Below are 18928 nucleotides of genomic sequence, written 5' to 3'. Positions count from 1 at the left end.
TCTTTACCCAACCGAAAACCAAGAAACCCATAAAGAAGCAATTCCTGGTTCTCGTTATGGCTCCCAATTGTCTTTGGTAAGATGGAAACTCAGGTGGTGTTTATCTATTTGAGAAATACTGTATTTACTTGTACTCTCCTAAGGATTGATCCTCAGCACCAATATGTCTGCTTAATATGCTTCGCTTATTGCTTTGGTGATGGATACAACCATTAGGTGCACAGCATGACAAATGTATATTTGGGTTTGTGGAAATGATGTCAGGCTTTTTATCATGAATTTTAGTTGTCTGTCTGCATGTGCAGCTATTCACGGCCGGAGCACAGAAGCAGAAGAAGCAGCGTGCGAGAATGTGAAAGGCAATACCGAAATAAGAAAAAGAACGTTCCTAGAAAAAACAAGTAGGAGTGCAAGAGAATGAAATGAAAGTCATTGATTAGAAGAAAAAGTCTCAGAGATTCCAAAGATCAAAGGTTTAAAAAACCCAAAGGCTTGGAAGATTAATCTAAGTACTACCAAACTGGGAAAAACAATCTACAAGACCAATTGAAAACCAGACGGCTGTCCCAGAAAATAGAGTAAAATTGAGAATGCTGAGAAGCTAGAAATGATATAAACAACAGTGGATTTATTTATTTTAAAAAGGTTTATAGCCACAATGTATATCATTATTAAAAAGCACTACGATGACCCAAAGCAAATTAAAAAATAAAAACAAAAAACAGAAACACTACATGCCCGTTGTCTATTAAGAGAAGTTTTAAAACTTTGTAGGCTTTCCTACAAAAAAAAAAAAAGCTTGAGAAATCACACAAATAAAAGAGATTCACTATGTGGCCTTTTTACTGTTATTGGTAGAGATTCCTTCTTAACTAGAATAGGTTATCTGGCTGTTTTTAGCTTATTTTATGAAAACTGTCTATTAATATTATGTCATATTGTGAAAATAAATAGGCTGAGGTGTTTCAAAATGTGCTTGTGCATGAGTGTTTTTGTATATATGTATGGGGGGAGGTGTGAGCAGTGTATGTGACTGCTTGTATGTGCACAGTGTGTTTATGCACATCTGTGTAACTGGAGAGTGTGCAGGTATGCGGTTGTGCATGAGTGTGTGCGTATGCTGTGGTGTGTGTGTGAATATGCGAGTATATGTGACTGCATGCATGTGTGCCTGTGGGGTGTGTGATTGTGAATATGTGCAAGTCGATGCAAGTATGTATGAGCGTATGTGTGAGTATGTCTGAAAGTGGGTATGTAATGATGTGTGAAAGAGTGTACGAGTGTAAATGTGAGCGTGGTGTGAATATTTGTGTGCACACGGGCACATGGAAGCATATGTAGAAGGCTGTTGCTAACGGCAGAACACTTCTAATAAGCAGAAGGAGTGAGGCCTTTCCATGGCCTAGAAGGAGACCAAGTATACAGATATCTAATGGGTAAATAGCATAGCAACTTGTTTCTTATGAGATCACTCAGACCAGAACCACATTCACCAAGAAAGTCATTTCCTAAATAGTCCCCTAGAGGCTGAGGCCTGCCTTCCCATCTGTCCACTCACTGCTCTTTTAATCCTTTATTGCCAAGAAGGCAAAAAGATCTCCAGGAGTAGCCCTTATGAGCTCCCAGCCAGGTCTTTCTCATTTCCAGGCAGCTGGCCGCCTCTCCCTGTTCACTCAGGCCCAAGACTTCTTCCAAGCCCTGATTAAAAACACTTTCATCCAAGAAACCTTCCCTACCCAACCTCCTCCCACACTGATCTCTCCCTCAGCTCTTAAGAATAACGTTCACATCTTGAATGACATATCGAACTGAATTAACCGTACAAAGAGATGAAATCACATGGCTACCTACACCGGCTGATTTTAATAATTGTAACAGTTAAGTTTTATTGAGAACTTACTATGTGCCAGGCACTCTACTAAATAAACCTTTTATATACATCTCAATTAATTGTAACAACATTCCTTTGACATAGCGACTGTATGGCTTTCATTTTAAAGATAGGAGAGTGAAATCCAGACAGTTTAAGTAAGTTGTCTGAGGTCTGTCTCTCTCTCTCTCTCCGTGTGTGTGTGTGTGTGTGTGTGTGTGTGTGTGTTCTCTGTGGTTCATATTGAGTAAATTCTATTGCTCTGTCCTCAAATTCATTGATTTTAGCCTGTCTTCTCTACTCTACTATTGAGCCCATCCAATGAGTTTTTACTTTGATTATTATATTTTTCAGTTCTATAATCTCCATTTGGTTCTTTTTTTATAACTTCTATTTTTTTTTTTGCTCCGATTTTCTGACTTTCCATTTGTTTCAAGAGAATTCATAATTCCTTGTGAAACATTTTTATGAGGCTGCTTTAAGTTGTGAGATCATTTCAAAATCTGATTCATCTCAGTGTTGGCATCTGTTGATTATCTTTTCCCATTCATGTTTTGATTTTTCTGGTTCTTGGTATGGCAAGTGACTCTCTATAGTGTGCTGGGCATTTGGGATATTATACTGTGAGACTCTGTATCCAATTTTACCTTCCGTTCTTAACGGGCAGGCCCTCCAGGTAAGGTGTCACGCAAGATGGGATGGGTGTGTATGTTCAGATGCCCTCTGAGCCCTGCCAACACCACCTTAGCAAGAGTAGGGCACTGACTCACGCAGGCTCCTTGCAGGTGGGGTGTTCCTCTGCAGCTCTCCTTCTGCCTCATTGACACCTTCTTGGTGAAAGCGGGGCGCTAACTCCTACACTCTGGACTCTGCTGCCCACAGGGGAACAGAGGAGGGGTCAGGGCAAGTGCCAACTAGCCCTGCCTCCCCCCATCTGATTCTGTCTTGTTGCTACTAGATGGAATGGAGGCTCAGCTCCCCGCTCAGCCCAGTGACCCCGGGGAAAGCAAAATGCTCACTAGCCCCAACACGGGTGAAGAGGAAGTCTCAGGTCAGCACTGGGTCCTACTGACACCACCCTGACAGATTTGCACTGACTGGTTTCCACTAGGCAGGGCACGGAAGATCAGCTGGCCACTTGGTCCTGCCAACACCACCCAGTGGGAGGATGAATCAAAGCACTGCCTGCTTCCGCCACGCACAGGACAGAAGGTTATCTTCCCGCTCAGCCCTGCTGATACCTCCCTATGGGGTGACCAGGGCATGCTGCCTGCTCCCACTCAGCAAAGGGGTGGAAGATAGAGGGGTCATTTTCCACTGGTATTTGACATTTGGCTAGAGTAGGCTAAATGTTTTCAAAATGCTTCCTGGCCCTTTGCCTAAGGGGAGCAGGCTCTTTTTGGAACTTTTCGTGGCTGTGCCTATGGGTGGTTCTGGTTTAGAAGCTTCTGAAGTGCCTGTACAAAATATAAGATGGCAAGAAAGTGTCCTAGGAACTCACCACGTGTCATTCCTCAAGTCCTGTGGTCCCGGGCAGCCCTTCTTCTCTTACATTTCGGACACTTCCTATGCTTGTTTATTGTATTGTGTCTGGAGATGTTTTGTTTTAATGGTGGGAGGGAGGGTAGAAAGCTTGTAGCAATGAGGTTACTCCCTCTTGGTGGGACTAGAACTACTCAAGGTATTGTAAACTCACAAATGGTGAGCCCAGAATTTGAACCATATTCCCAAGGAGAAGCTGGTATTCAACCACTGGCTAAGTTCACTTCAACTCTGACTTCCCCCAGGATCTCCCTTTGTTTCTGGAATGGACAGTCCCGACATCCCTGGAACCACATTTCTTGGCCTCAGAATTCACATTTATTAATTAAAAAAGGAAAGTGCAAGGTTATGTACATTTTAACACATTCTCTCAGGTTTGTCAAAATGGAAAGAGGACTAAACCCTCTCTTTATCTCCTTGCAGGGACTTCATATTCTCAGACTTCACAGGACAGACTATCTCCTTAATATCTGACTTTCAGAGAACAAATCGTTGAAACACATAGCAGGCCACTCAATGCTTTGACTATTTTTACTTTGAGCCTGCACATTTATATAGCATACGTCCTTATTTGTAAACTATGGATTTCATGAAGCAATGCGAATTCTGAGCACATTCTAAATACCTAAAATAAATGAGTTAATTATTGGCTCTGTGACCAACACAAGGATTTTGCATCACTACCAACCTGGTTTTCACAGATAACATTGTGGCTGGTGTCCCAAGCCACGCCGTGGCCATAAAGAAATGCTCCCGCTTACTTTGCACTGAATCTACAAAGCACACATATTTTTGCCGGCCTAGCATTGAAGCCTTTCCTCCCGTGTCAGAGTTATGAATTCTGTAGTACCGACGGCATTCCACCACACCAAATAAACAGTTAGTTGTGGTAGATGATTAGCAAGGGAATATTGCAGGTCCCATAGAAAAACTAGAAAAATAAAAAAGTCAAAAACCAGTCTCTTGGACACTTCTGTGGGTTCTCCCTGTGGACCAATTAACCAACACATTCAGATGTTGGCAGTCCTTATTTCCAGAACCGCTAGCCCAATTACTGGGCTCCAAACGGTTACATTTTATGGCTGAAATGATTTAGAGCTAATGTTTTCATTGCACAGTACGTGTTCCTCTTTAGGAAAACAAAACTTCCCAGAGAAGGACCACAACCGAGGCTGGGAAAGGGGAGGCAACGCACGCAAAGGATCAAACGCAAAAGCCAAATGCAAATTAGAGAAAAGAACAGCAGTCTTTGGATTCCAGCCCTTATTCTTTTGGATTCAGTGCCAAATGTGTATTTAAAGACACCCTGAAATATCACCAATTTAGAATTTGTTTTTTGCCTTTGTTGAGAATGCTGCTCTGCCATAGGGTTTGTTGAACGATAAGTTAATTCAATTACCAGAGGCCAAAAAGTAGCAGTCCAATATTTTGCTTTCTTAATGACTAAGTCAGATAGACTATCAGAGACCCTAGTCATTGTTTAATGCTCAACCATTAAAAATATCTGGAGTGAAGGGTGGGAGGGAGGTAGGTTTCAAATTTTAATACAGATGTGGACGAAGCCTCAAACCTGTGTCAAGCCACCTGCTGAGGAGGAGAGTTCAATCGCTCTCACAAGTTTCGACCTATTTGGTTTAAATAAAGGAGACATCTACCTTCTTGATGTGATTGCCCAAAACCATTCTTCCATGAACAATGTCTTATAAATGAGTTTTCTGTTCAAAGTTCCATCTTGGGTAGTTAAGAAATGACAAGTGATAAAAAGGGAACCTAACTCCAAGAGTGGGACAGGTGTAACTGCTGTAAAAGCATTGTTCTCAGTGGTTTTCAGGGTGGGGAGAGAGGGATATTGCCCTCCGGGGATCATTGACAATGTCTGGACACAGTGGGTTGCTACAACTAGAGTGAAGGGTGCCACTGGTATCTAGTGGGTAGAGACCAGAGACCTAGTTAAAGATCCTTCAAGGCACAGGACAGCTGCCCACAATAAAGAATTATCCAGTCCAAAATGTCAATAGTGCCAAGGTTGAGAAACGCCATTTTATACTTTCATACAAATTAACAATCAGATCCTTTCAAAAGTTGAGCAGAGAGCAGGTTTCCATAAGGTTTTATCTCATCTGAACAATGTGCCTAGGGTGGGAAGGAATTAAGAAAAGGGCAGGAGGTAGCTCAGAGGGTGAGCAGAAAACTATAAAGAGCAGTGACTGGAATTGAACACAAAACCTCCCTACATTTCAGTTGGGCTTAAAAACTAATTATGTCCTGGAGCCTTATTAATAATCAGTCTTGTTACTTCGTCTCTGTTCTAAGAGATAACTTGGCCTCAATCCTGCTCCCACAGGTGTTCAAATTCTCCATTAACTTCTTTACATGAGGAAACAAATTTCCCTTCTTTCTCACCCTCTTGGGGCTTCTTTCTGGACATTTACATCCTAGAATTCAGCTTTTGATATTCCAGACAGAAAAAAGACCTTGTTTATAACAACCTTTGAGTATTCTATTTCAAAGTCAATTTCACATTCATCACCCCAAATTCTATATATTTTGTCTATGAAACAACACTGGGAGGGACATGTCAGCCAACTTCGAGAATTCTCATGATATAATGGGTACAGCCTGTCTCGGTTCTTTAAAAGTATTGATACACATCTCTATCTGTCAGATCAGAATTCCCCATATTGTATTTCCTGAGAAGAGTAATCTCTCATGTGTTGCCTCCAGAGTCATGCATTCAAATAAAATAATGATGTTATACTAAAAACGAGTAACTGAGTGTGGACTCTGGTCCTGGCACTCTGCCAAAGTAACATATAGCCAAACATAACATTATATTATTTTCTGTCCACAATAAGCCTATGAGGTTAAACTCATTTTTCCCATTGCTCTGATGGTGCACGGAAGATTCCCATCGTACAGGGAAGTAACTTGCCCAAATTTCATGGCTACTAGTGAGCCTGGGATTTCAGTCCAAGTCTTTGTTCAAAGCCGGTGCTCTTAATTAGTATGGCCTACTAGTGGGTAAAACAGAGTTTAAGGAAGAATTCTTTACTGTAGAATTTCTCAGACCCTTTAATATGCCATCTCTAATCACAAGCGCTACATTTGTCTCCCAGACTAATTTGTCCCATGCCCCCTTTTTCACCAGGAAGCATCCTACATGACCAATTCTGCACAGAACCTGTTTAGAACTACACCATGTTCCCCACCTGGAAGAGGCTGGTCAGAAAAAAAAAAATGTAAAGAGAAGCTTACACAAGTGAGTTGTTCATTAAGGGACTGGTGACCACAGAATCACCACCAAAAAGCTTTGTGAGGCAGTACAGGTGTCACAGAGCTGATGAGAGAAGATCATTTCCCAAAAGAGGAGGCTAAAGAAAGTCGGACGGCTCTCATAGAGTCTTTTTTAGAATTTAAATGAAGCACCCCCCATCCCAGTCTTCATCAGGGTAATACAAATCAAAGCCACACTGAGATACCACCTCACGCCGGTCACAGTGGCTAAAATGAACAAATCAAGAGACCATAGATGCTGGAGAGGATGTGGAGAAACAGGAACCCTCTTGCACTGTTGGTGGGAATGCAGACTGGTGCAGCCGCTCTGGAAAACAGTGTGGACGTTCCTCAAAAAATTAAAAATAGATCTACCCTATGACCCAGCAATAGCACTGCTAGGAATTTACCCAAGGGTTACAGGAGTGCTGACGCATAGGGGCACTGGTACCCCAATGTTTATAGAGGCACTTTCAACAATAGCCAAATTATAGAAAGAGCCTAAATGTCCATCAACTGACGAATGGATAAAGAAGATGTGGTTTATATATACAATGGCATACTACTTGGCAATGAGAAAGAATGAAATCTGGCCATTTGCAGCAACGTGCATGGAACTGGAGGGTATTATGCTAAGTGAAATAAGTCAGGCAGAGAAAGACAGATACTGTATGTTTTCACTCATATGTGGATCTTAAGAAACTGGACAGAAAACCATGAGGGAGGGGAAGGGGAAAAAATAGTTACAAACAGAGAGGGATGGAGGAAAACCACAAGAGACTTAAATATAGAGAACAAACTGAGGTTGATGAGGGGTGGAGGAGAGGAGAATGTAGGTGATGGGCATTGAGGAGAGCACTTGTTGGGATGAGCACTGGGTATTATTGTATGTGAGCCAATTTGACAACAAATTATATTAAAAAAATAAAAATAAAATTCTTTAAAACTCGAGAAATTTTAACCCCAAAGGACAATAAAACATTTCTTTTATATTTAAAAATAAAAATATAAAATATAAATGAAGCACAATTTTCACCCTTTGAGCCTTGTGTTGAGGTCTTTACCAATGAACAGCTGGAGAGCATTAAAAGCTTTGTGAATATTTTCTTACCTTCTAGAACAAAAGATGTTAAACTGCCAAGGGAGGTTTGGTGACTTATGAAGTATCCTGCATCATGATTGGTTCATCATTGGTTCATCAGCTGCAAAATTGGTTCATAAAGGCCAAAAATGAAGTGTTACTATTGAATGAATTTCCACATTTTCATAATAACATTTTTAACTTGTCATGCTTTTCAAAACTTGCCTCTGTGTTCCTCACTTTTATAGTCAATATTTAAGGGGGATCATAATTCTGGGAGGATTCAGACTCTGGGGAACAAGGGAAAATCGGGTAAAGAGCATTATATCCCATAAGTCACATATACTTTAGGGAAGCCAAGAGGAGAGACAGTCAGCAAAATAAAACCAGATGTGAATTTGATATGATGATACCAGGCCTTCCAATAGGAAGAGCACTTTCAAATACACATTTTTTTTTCCCTTGGAATCAGTTGCATCATGGAATAAGTGAAACACTGAGCATCTCTTGCCCAAAAAGAATTACATGAAGCCCACACAGGGCTTTTCAAAATTCATTTACATTTGAATGATGCAAATTGTAATTTAGTATAATAAAGTCTGGAACTGAGAGAGAGAAATCATAGGAACAACTTGACTTCCAGTCAAGTCTAATCCTAGTCCTCATCTGAACATGCTACCTTCAGTCAACATGTCCCATCAGAGATGTTTTTTCTGTAAAACAAATCATATCCTTCCTAATCCTGCCACACCCGCCCGTCAGTGATAGGATCAAATGTGGTCTACAGATGTGGTTATTTCCACATAAGGTATTCTCAGAGATTCCCCGTGAACAACAGATGTTTCTGTCTGAAGCTTCTTTGGTACGACAGATACAGCATAATCATGCCACAATAAGAGTGAAGCTCTCTACGATATGTTCAGGTTCTGATGTAGAATTAGCAGAGTAACAAGTCTGTATCAACAAAAGACCGTATCTTTGCGGGACGAAACACTATTCACCAGTCGTAGACTAGTAGACTACAAACAACTATAAACACACCTCCCTACTTTCAAATACAAATAGGATAACAACGCAAGAAAGGTTGTCTGATCTTTCCTCAGAATAGTTAACTCGTGTAATTTCTAAGCCTGAATATGACAACGTGGGGAGGAGGACTAAGGCATCACAATGTGGGGAGAGCATGAAGGGGAAACGCCATTTTGCTTCACTGTGCATGTACGTTCGGTCACTGCAGCAGGGTACTGCCCCCTGAAGCTGAACTTATATTTGGCAAAAACACTTCAATAAAAAGTATGATTTTATAGTCTCTTTATCAACTTTCAGACTTCAGAGAATCTTAGATGTCACCTAGCATACCCACCCAGCGCCCTCCAGTCATGACTTGGGTCTTAGATGGTGGGCAGCACGGCTCCCTCTAACAGAGAGGCAGCTAAGGATGCATTGAAGTAATTATATCCTGTGTTGTGTTCCTACTCTATGAAAATACTTCCATGAACGAAAGCAGAATTGGACTTCCACAAAGTTCCTTGGGAGCAGCACAAACTGAATCTAGTCTTTCTTTAAAAAGACTGAAAGGCACACTACTCCACCCTGGAAAGGAGCTGTTCCCCTCAGAGCCAAAGTTGGTCCATTCACGCAACCTTTCCTCACGCGATGGCTGTGGAGACTAAGCATCCTGGCCTACCCTCTCTCTGATACACCCACCTCCCAACCTCTGGTTCCTCCACCCACCCTTTCGTGTTTGGGTTTTCTCATTTTCCTTCCTCCCCTCCTTTCTCTTCTCAAACCACATGCTCCCAGATGTCGCATAGATGAACACTACTCATTCTGAATCTTCAATGCAGATTTCTGTTTCCAGCTCAAGTCCTAACTGAACCACATGCACAGATCAGACACGTCTCAATCTCAAAGTGCCAAAGCGGCATCTTTCCTCTGCATCCGCTACCTCAATGAATGGAATTTACACTTTTGAGTCCTAATAAACAAACTTCCCCGTCAATACGCCCTTCCAATAAATCCGTTTCCTAGAACATCCTTGAATTCTCTTCCCTCTTCTCCATCCTCCCCCTGCCACTTTCACTCTGGTCATTGCCATTTCTCGCCCATTTCCCTCACTGTGGCCAGAGCGATCTTCCCAAAACCCAAGCATATCCCATCATCTTAATCACACAAAAGAAACCATATCTAACTAAACTCCCTTTCATGTCATGTAAAAGTACACTTACTGACCATATTTTATAGACAAAAAATATGCACATAAATGGCATCCTTTTTTTTAATTGAAGTATGATTGATATACAATGTTAGATTAGTTTCAGGTGTGCAACATAGTGATTCAATATTTACACACATTACAAAATGATCACGATGATAAGTCTAGTTACCATCTGTCACCATGCAAAATTGTTATAGTACTGACCATATTCTCTATGCTGTATTTTACATCCCTATGACTTATTTATTTTATGACTGGAAGTTTGTACCTCCTAATTTCCTTCACCGATTTCACCCATCCCCCCCCACACTCCTCTCCTCTGGCAACCACCAGTTCGTTCTCCATATTTATGAGTCTATTTCTGTTTTGTTTTGTTTGTTCACTTGTTTTGCAAATTCCACGTATAAACACCATACGGTGTTTGTCTTTCTCTGACTTCTTTCACTTAGCGTTAATACCCTCTCTGTCCATCAATGTTGTCACTACATTGTATTCTGTTTAAGAAGAGGTTTGAGTTAAACAAAAGAAACAGTTGTCAGAAAGGAAGAGAGGCAGCTTTACAAAACATTTCCACACAGCTCATCAGTTCTAAGCTGTTAGTTGACGGTAAACATATGGGAGGAAACTACAATATAAGACAGAGATTTAAGAGCCCCATAAAAAAATACCCATATTTTAAATAAGACATTTCCCAGACCCTCATACCTGGGTAAAATCAAAGGACATGCTCTGAGATGCCTTTCAGTTTTTAAGAAAGAAGTTAATCTTCCATTTCCCCCATCAATAACTCTGTGGTACTTTTACACCTGTCCACTAACACACATTACAGGGGGGTTCAGATCGAGTTCTCTAGCAGGGATAAATGCTCTGGGTTGAAGAGTTTGAAAGGATTGTGATTCAATCACAGAAACAGAAAACTACCTTACATCCTCTTCATGAGGAAGGTTAACTTCTGTATTGTATGAATTGCCCATCATGAAGAGCATCACATGAGAAATGAAAGTGGATTCTGTTAACAGAATTAAACACAAAGCAGAGTGATTTAATTATACATTCGTAGGCTCCTCAAATTGGCTCTGTCTTTTCTTGGCTCTTCTAGTTTTCAATAAATACACACTAAGAGTCACAACTTTGGAGTTTCTTGACAATTCCCAAACAAAATATTTAGATTCATTCATTTCTCTAAATTTATTTAGAGAAAAATGTTTAAAGGATGATGATGGACTGGACCTAGCCACATTCCAGGTAAGCAGGATATCTCAAATTTTCAAATTCACTTACTTATTTTTGACAAAATCCACAGTATATTCTCATTTACAGTAGTGTAAAATTAAAGGAAAAGTTCTTTTTTAGTATTGGTATTTGACCTTGAAGGTTAATAAACTCTCTAAAAACAAAAACAAGGGGCACCCGGGTGGCTCAGTTGGTTAAGCGTCCGACCTTGGCTCAGGTCATGATCTCCCAGTCCGTGAGTTCAAGCCCTGTGTCGGGCTCTGTGCTGACAGCTCAGAGCCTGGAGCCTGCTTCAGATTCTGTGTCTCCCTCTCACTCTCTCTGCCCCTCCATCACTCTCTCTCTCTCTCTCTCTCTCTCTCAATAAATAAACTTTAAAAAAAGCAGAAATATTTTGATTGAGATTTTTATTTTTCATTGTCCTTCCATGGTTTGGAATCTTATCAAGATCCTGTTATAAATCTGCAAACTCACAGGTGTTGCCAGCAGCCCCTTAGATAAGTTGATCTTTGCTAAGCATAATTTTAAAGAATCGTTTTTAAAATGGGCCCATTAGCAGATCTTATTTTAATTCCATTTTCATAGTTCTGTTAATAATCAGAACACATGCTTTGGTTGCCATATCTCAAGCTCTTCAACCTCCCCAGAGACTCGTAAGGGTGGATACATTTATGGCCAAGTCACTACCCTGCCTGACTACCCAAACAAGATGATTTGGGCCAAAAGCATATAGAAGAATGAGGTTTGGTTCTCTTTCAAAAAAGGAAAATTAATCGCTATATTTTTGTTCTAATTATGGGCATAACATGATTTCTTTTTATCCTCACCAGGAACTTGGAGACTATTTCAGATGCGACAGAAAACTTGAAGGAAAAAAAATGCAATAGGAGAGCCATTCTGAAACATGACATTAGTACAACGTCAATTCCCTACCTAAATGCAACCAAAAAGATGAGGACAATATCTTTCTACGGTGGATAAAAATAAATAAATAAAACTTGTGAGTGAAAAGGAAAGCACTCCGAGAAGATGCGTTTGCAGAGGATTAACCTCTGCAAGGCTAATAAGATAGGGAAGGAAATGATAAGGAATTAAGACTGCATTTCTCCCTGCTGAGCCAGAGATAACTGCATCACCGCCAAGAATTTGTGTATGTGTTGCCTTCTATGAAAATCTATAGATATTTTTGACCTATTTTTATGCATGTAGAATATGAACATTTTAAACACCACAAAACAGCCTTAATTGCAGATATTTTATTTAACTTTAACCTTTTAACAGGATCCATACTCATTAAGATTTCATCTCTATATTTCAGCTCTCCGTTTAAGGCCCCTGGTACGTATGTCAATCCACGGCTATCTAGAGCAGTAACTGAAAATGTCAAAAGTGTAATTCTTCATTACAGCAGAAATAGAATTATAAAAATTAGATCTTCCAATTACAAATGACATTTACCACTCCAATCGAGGTTAGCCTTACATGTGGTTGGGGTCAGAGGGCGAAGGAGAATCAGCCTGTACTCCAAAATAACTCCAGCACAGGTCTGCCATTGAGGTTTTGTTTCCACCTTTAGTAAATTCTTCCATTATCTTGGTTCTGAGTCATAGTAGCCACAATAATAGCTGTACTTTATTTCAGATTTTCTGTGCACCAAATACTGTGTTCAGCTCTTAACAATTGACCTAAAGGAGTCCTGAAGTCTGGACTAAAATCAGACTCCACATATTTGAACCCTGGCTCTTGGGAAAACTCCCTAACCTTGCTAAACTTCTGTTTCCTCAAGTGTGAAATGGGTTTGATTGTATCTATATCGTAAGATTGCTATAAAAACGATGAGAGAAGATGACCAAGAAAATTAAGGATTTTTCCTAAGATCACACTCAACTAAAGAAATGGAAGACTCCGATTCAAACCTAGTTCTGACAGCTCCAAATTTCCAAGTTCCCATAACTTTCCACTGTATCACACCACCGCTGAGGGTGGCCAGGATGTCATGCAGACAGAAGGTACCAAAGAGGAGCAAGACCAACACGAGCAGTATTTCTATTCCTGAGAGGAAATCCAGACCTGTGAGGTCCTGGGACAACCTAAAGCAGACAGACCCTGTTTGATGCTCAAACTATAGGAACTTCTATTGGTGACATGTTGTTGGGTTGTACATACCACGGGGGTGGAGGAGTTTCTGACCAACAGTGCCTGACACACCATAGGAAATACACACACACACACACACACACACACACACACACAGGATTGAGGGTAAATAATGAGTCAACTAATGAACTCTAAGAAATTCTATCTAAGAAAGAGAAATACTCCTTCTTGCAGTGAAACATTTCACATCCCTTTCCCAACCTCAGCACCCTTCAAACACCCGGATACCTACATTTTATGACAGAAGATGAGGGGTACAATTGAAGCTGGGATGAGTTATGGTTCCTCTTGATTGTAAGCTCCATCAAGGTGGGATGATCATCAGTTTTGGGGACCACTGTACTCATACCAGCCAGCACATGCTGAGTTAACACTCAGTCAGTACTTCTTGAATTGAATTGAATTGAACTGAATCAAATTACTACTGTGATCTTCCTCCACAGCACACAGATATTTGACCCTCCTGTTTTGTCTTGAACTCTCAATGTCTAGCAGTATGTAATTTGACATACATTTGGATCCCATCCACATTAAGCATCTGCGAGGCAAAGACCCAAAGCCACACAGATCAGACATATCAACTCAGGGAAAATGGAAACATCCCACATCAAAGGCACGTGCATTCGTTTAAATGGCTCTGTTTAATATATAAGATAATGCAACTTGAATGGGGAGGTGAGATATTACATGATACTAATCTGGATTTAAATTTTTTTAATGCTTATTTTTATTTTTGAGAGAGACAGAGAGCAGGAGCAGGGGAGGGGCAGAAAGAGAGGGAGACACAGAATCTGAAGCAGGCTCCAGGCTCCCAGCTATCAGCACAGAGCTGATGCGAGGCTTGAATCATGAACCTGAGATCACAACCTAAGCCAAAGTCGGACACTTAACCGACTGAGCCACGTAGGCACCCCAATACTAATCTGGATTTAAGATAGACTTTCCTCCTTCATGAAATCCAGAAAGAGTCTCACAGTGGTTTTTTCTTTGTAAGACATCACAGTCATCTGAAGACTTGACTGGGACAAAGGATTCATTTTCAAGGTGGTTTACTCACAAGTTGGTTCTCTTTGTAAGGTTCAGTTTCTCCCTAAAGAGACCTCTCCAGAGGCTGCAGGTCCCCTTATCATGGTGCCTGGCTTCCTCTGGCTTTATGTGGTCCAAAGAGCAAGGTGGGAGCTGTGATCTTGTATGACCTAGCCCCAAAGCCACATGCCATCACTTTGCATCTTTGATACCATTTGGCAGGTTACCTACCACAGCTTTTCTCCCTAAAGTTAAGTTGAGGAAGCCAAAATCGCATTGTTCATACGGCTATACAATTTCTGTAAAGCTTTTTAGAAATACACGTCAAAAACCTTAACAGTGTTTATATTCTTTGACGGAATAATTCCACCTCTCAGAATCCATCCCAAAGAAATAGTCACAAATGCCAAGAAACACTTGTATTATGAGAGAAAAAGGGTTTTGTTGTTGTTGTTGTTGTTTTATAAATACATAAAAGTTATAAATAAAAGACCCAGAATAACAAAATGGTTAATTAAATTCAGGTGCATCCCTTGATGCTAAGATTCACCTTTTCCCACATTTTCACATCTCTGAACTTGGAATATGTCTTAGAGTAGTTAGCACCTTATTATCCCCAGCAGACACGCAGTAGGCAAAGAGTAGCTGTCAGTGCCATGAACTTGGTCACAGATGTTCATCTTCTCATTACCTCAGCTGAATCATGTACTTTGTTGGTACCACACATGTTGATTTCACTGCTACTTAAAACATCTTCCAAGTAACACTTCGATTCAGCACTGAGATGAAAAGTTTTGTGTACACAAAAAGGCACAGAAGGGCAGGGGTCAGGTTTTTTATTAATGAGGCAAATATTCATCACAGGAGGAATGATCACTATTCCAGATTTTGTTCCAAAGCAAGCAAATCATGTAGGTACTTAATAAAACATAGGCAGACGAAACTGTGTTACATTTTGTTTTGTGAGGCATGCACTGTGTATGTATCTTCCATATGCCACACAACGCAACTGAAGGCAAAAGAACTGCCAAATCCCTGGATGAGATCAAAGAAATATTAAAGCTTTAAAAGGCTGGTGTGACCAACAAATGTTTCTTGTAAGGCAATCATTAAGGATTTGTGTCACAGCTTAATTCCAAACAATTTGGGGGCGTGTGGGTGGCTCAGTTGGTTAAGCGTCCAACTCTTGACTTAGGCTCAGATCACGATCTCACGGTTCATGAGACCGAGCGCTGTATCAGGCTATGCACTGAGTGTGGAGTCTACTTAGAATTCTCTCTCTCCTTCTCTCTCTGTCCCTCCCCCATTTACTCTCTCTCTCTCTCTCTCAAAATAAATAAACATTTTTAAAAATAATGATGATATTTACAAATATTAAAAACAGAGATGGAACTGTACCCTCCCAGCACTTATAACTTCCTTTGTAACCCGTTGCTGCTATCTACCTAAACCTTTTTTTTAATCCGTTTGTATTTCATATCTTTCTTCTTCTGTGAGAAGTACATTCTCTAGATTCACAAGCTCCAAGTTCTCCCTCCTGCATGGTGCTGCTGGATCGGGCCAGTGCATGTCAACGCAACCTATATTCTTCACACTTTTGTGACCTGTAATAAACCTTTTGCAGGCTTTGCCATTCCAGCCACAAATGCTGATTTATTAGGTTTTTTTCTCCAATATTGAAACTCTTTCAGAAAACTTAAGGACCTTTCCAGTACTTAATCATTACTCTGACCTCCCCACCCTAAGCCATTCTGAGAGCAGATCTACAGCAGGCCAAGTATATGCCCAACTTATTTATCCAGTTGTGACATCTTTCCATGTTTTTCCTATATGACAGAAACTAAGAGGAATAAAAGAGGAAATACATCTTTTCCTGGGCATTTGAGTGATCAAAGGGCCTTTTACCTGGCATAGTTTGCAACCATGGGCTTTTGGATAGTAACTTTAACTTAATTTAATCTTTCTCTCTGCCTTGGATCTTTCTAAGTTTTATTGCATTTGCAAAATCCAGCTCTTTCTTCTTTTCTCCCTCTCACTCTTCTTCTACAGCCAAAACAAATTGTGATCAATTGCCAGAGGCAATCTTGGATTGCAAACAGGAAGCAGGATGGATCCCCACTTGCCATGTTTGGGCTCTTCATCATCAACGCTGACAGAAGACTTTCCCCAAAGCAGCATATCCTTTTGTCTCTGCAGTTAGCAAGTTTCCACCCTTGTGCCTCATACATTCTTCTGTCACTTACCAAATCTGATGTGGCCCCGCTGCAGATGTGGTAAGGGTATCAGAGTATCACCCATCAATTCTACCGTCAAGGTGACCATGCCCCAAACTACGCTCTCCCACTGGCACCACCGATCAGCCAAGTCCCTAAATCCAAAGTTACTTCCAGAAGTTGTTTCCATTTACTTTCTTCTACAGGTAAATTCATCTGACGGTATAATTTCAACCCATTTAGGCATTTAACCTGCAGCCCATAAGCATGTTTGACTGCCTGTCTGTGTCCTACTCCCATCCCCAACTAGTTCAAATAATAAATACATAAAATCAGGCTTTCATGCTACATACTTACTCCTAATAATAACTATGTCTGATTGGTCTGAGATTGAAGTTCAAGACTTATTTTGCTGGAGCTAGACTTTTCCCAGAGACTTGGACACAGAGGCACAGCGGAGTAAGACGAGATGCAGGGGCGCCACAGTAATAGAGAGCTCATTTCAAATCAGAGACATAGCACATCTGCTTGGTGCAGGGAGAGGCTCATCTAGGACACAGATTTGGGGGAGGAGGCAGAAGGGTCTGCTAGAAGTGTCTCGTCACCGTTACATTAAGACCTAGACTTTGTAAAGTCAGAATTTGCCAAAAATAGTCATAGAAGGATATATTTCATTGCTCTGTCATGTGTGAGACGTTCATTAGCATTTCATGCAGGCAGGCAGAAAATTTCTGGAGAAGCGGAGAAATCACATTCCCAGCTCATTCCCCACGAAGCACTGCAAATTTGGCATTTCTGCACAGGAGGAAACCATACCCTGCTGGCAACAGACTCATCATCAACCCAACTCACAATGAAAACACAAAGAAAGCAAAACACCCCTGCATCTTTATTGCTCTCAGTACCTGGTGAGTATTTATCAGACTCAGGAACATTTCCTGGAATCATTACATCAAGTCTCTTTTCACCTGAAGTACCATGCTCCCTACCTGAATTCCGTTCAAGTCATTGGAACAGAGGTATAATTAGCTTCTTTAATGATCAACATACCAGGAATCTGAAAAAGTGGGGAAGGAGAGGAGAAATGGCCTTATTGTGGCCAGAGCCCCGGCGGGGAGGCTGGGTGTCATCTGTGCCTCAGCCCCATTCGCTCCACCCTTTTCCAGAGTGGGGTCCTCTCTAACCTAACAGGCTAAGCTGCCACCCAGCACCAAGTGATAAACAGCCTTGATGCTGAATTTGACTTGCACCTTTGAGGTTATGTTGGTGCTCCTTGCTCTGCAAGTCTCTCGATTATCTATGGCAACACAGAACTGATGAAGTGCATGAAGGCCAGCGCTTCAAATATTTGACCTCACTTTCCATCATACCTTTTAGCAGAACTGATTAACAAGGAACAAAGTGGGCAGTTTTAAACTTTACCTCTTCCTCCTTTAATGGCCCTGCTTCTGGTGGAAGAGTAATAAACAGCGGCGATCTAAAGGCCGTGTGTCCAAGGGGACAAGGCTTGATAATCAACGTCTGAATTCTGAGGAGTCTGTTATGCACCTGCACCCACCCGGAAGGGGAAGGCTTTGTCTCTTCGCGGCCTGGAAGGGCCAGTCTGTGGCCTGAACAGTGCTTTGCATTACAAATTTATGCCGATAGAGAGGACAAAATAAAAAAACTATTACACTGTCTTAAGTGCATGTCTTTGAATTGACTTTCTGTCACCTGCTTCTCAGCGACCTCTTGTTGCTGCTGGCAGAAGACTGACTGCCACTGTCACTGTCCCCTCCACGCTGACATCTCAGATCATTGCACCAAACCTCACCACCCTGTCTTTTAATTCTGTGTCAGGATTTATTCTGCCTCATCCAGTCCTAACGGTTCATCACTGAAAACAATAAAAATCAAAACGAACGACCCGAGAATATTAGTTATCTAAAAATCAAGTTTTTTACAGACCATTCAGTGACATGGGGAAATGCTCATATATGATGTTAAGTTAAAAAACCAGGAGACAAAATTATGTATATGCAACACGATCTGATTTGATTATATGTATATGCATGTGTGTATAATTCCACAATATTAATCTATTTTTTAAGTGTTGGTTTATTTATTTTTATTTTTTATTTGTAAATGTTTATTTATTTTTGAGAAAGCACGAGCAGGGGAGGGGCAGAGAGAGAGGGAGACAGAGGATCCAAAGTGGGCTCTGAGCTCAAACCGGAACCGTGAGATCATGACCTGAGCTGAAGTCGAACACTCAACGACTGAGCTGCCCAGGCGTCCCCACAATATTAATCTCGATCATTTCTTGACAATGTCGT

General features: G+C 41.0%; 1 long non-coding RNA gene across 2 annotated transcripts in view; it reads right to left on the bottom strand.

Annotated features, from left to right (window-relative positions):
- The window catches only part of LOC131484395 (uncharacterized), a 56248-nt gene that overhangs the window by 24307 nt on the left and 13013 nt on the right, over nucleotides 1-18928 (bottom strand). For both annotated transcript variants that reach the window (XR_009248226.1, XR_009248225.1), the window contains exon 5: nucleotides 7797-7887. This is a non-coding gene — a long non-coding RNA (uncharacterized LOC131484395). The remainder of the gene's footprint in view (nucleotides 1-7796; nucleotides 7888-18928) is intronic.

The sequence above is a fragment of the Neofelis nebulosa genome, chromosome 1 (assembly GCF_028018385.1).
Source record: "Neofelis nebulosa isolate mNeoNeb1 chromosome 1, mNeoNeb1.pri, whole genome shotgun sequence".
In the NCBI taxonomy this organism is placed as follows: Eukaryota; Metazoa; Chordata; class Mammalia; order Carnivora; family Felidae; genus Neofelis; species Neofelis nebulosa.
Note: the sequence above shows the minus strand (reverse complement) of the source record. Positions and strands in the feature narration are given on the sequence as shown.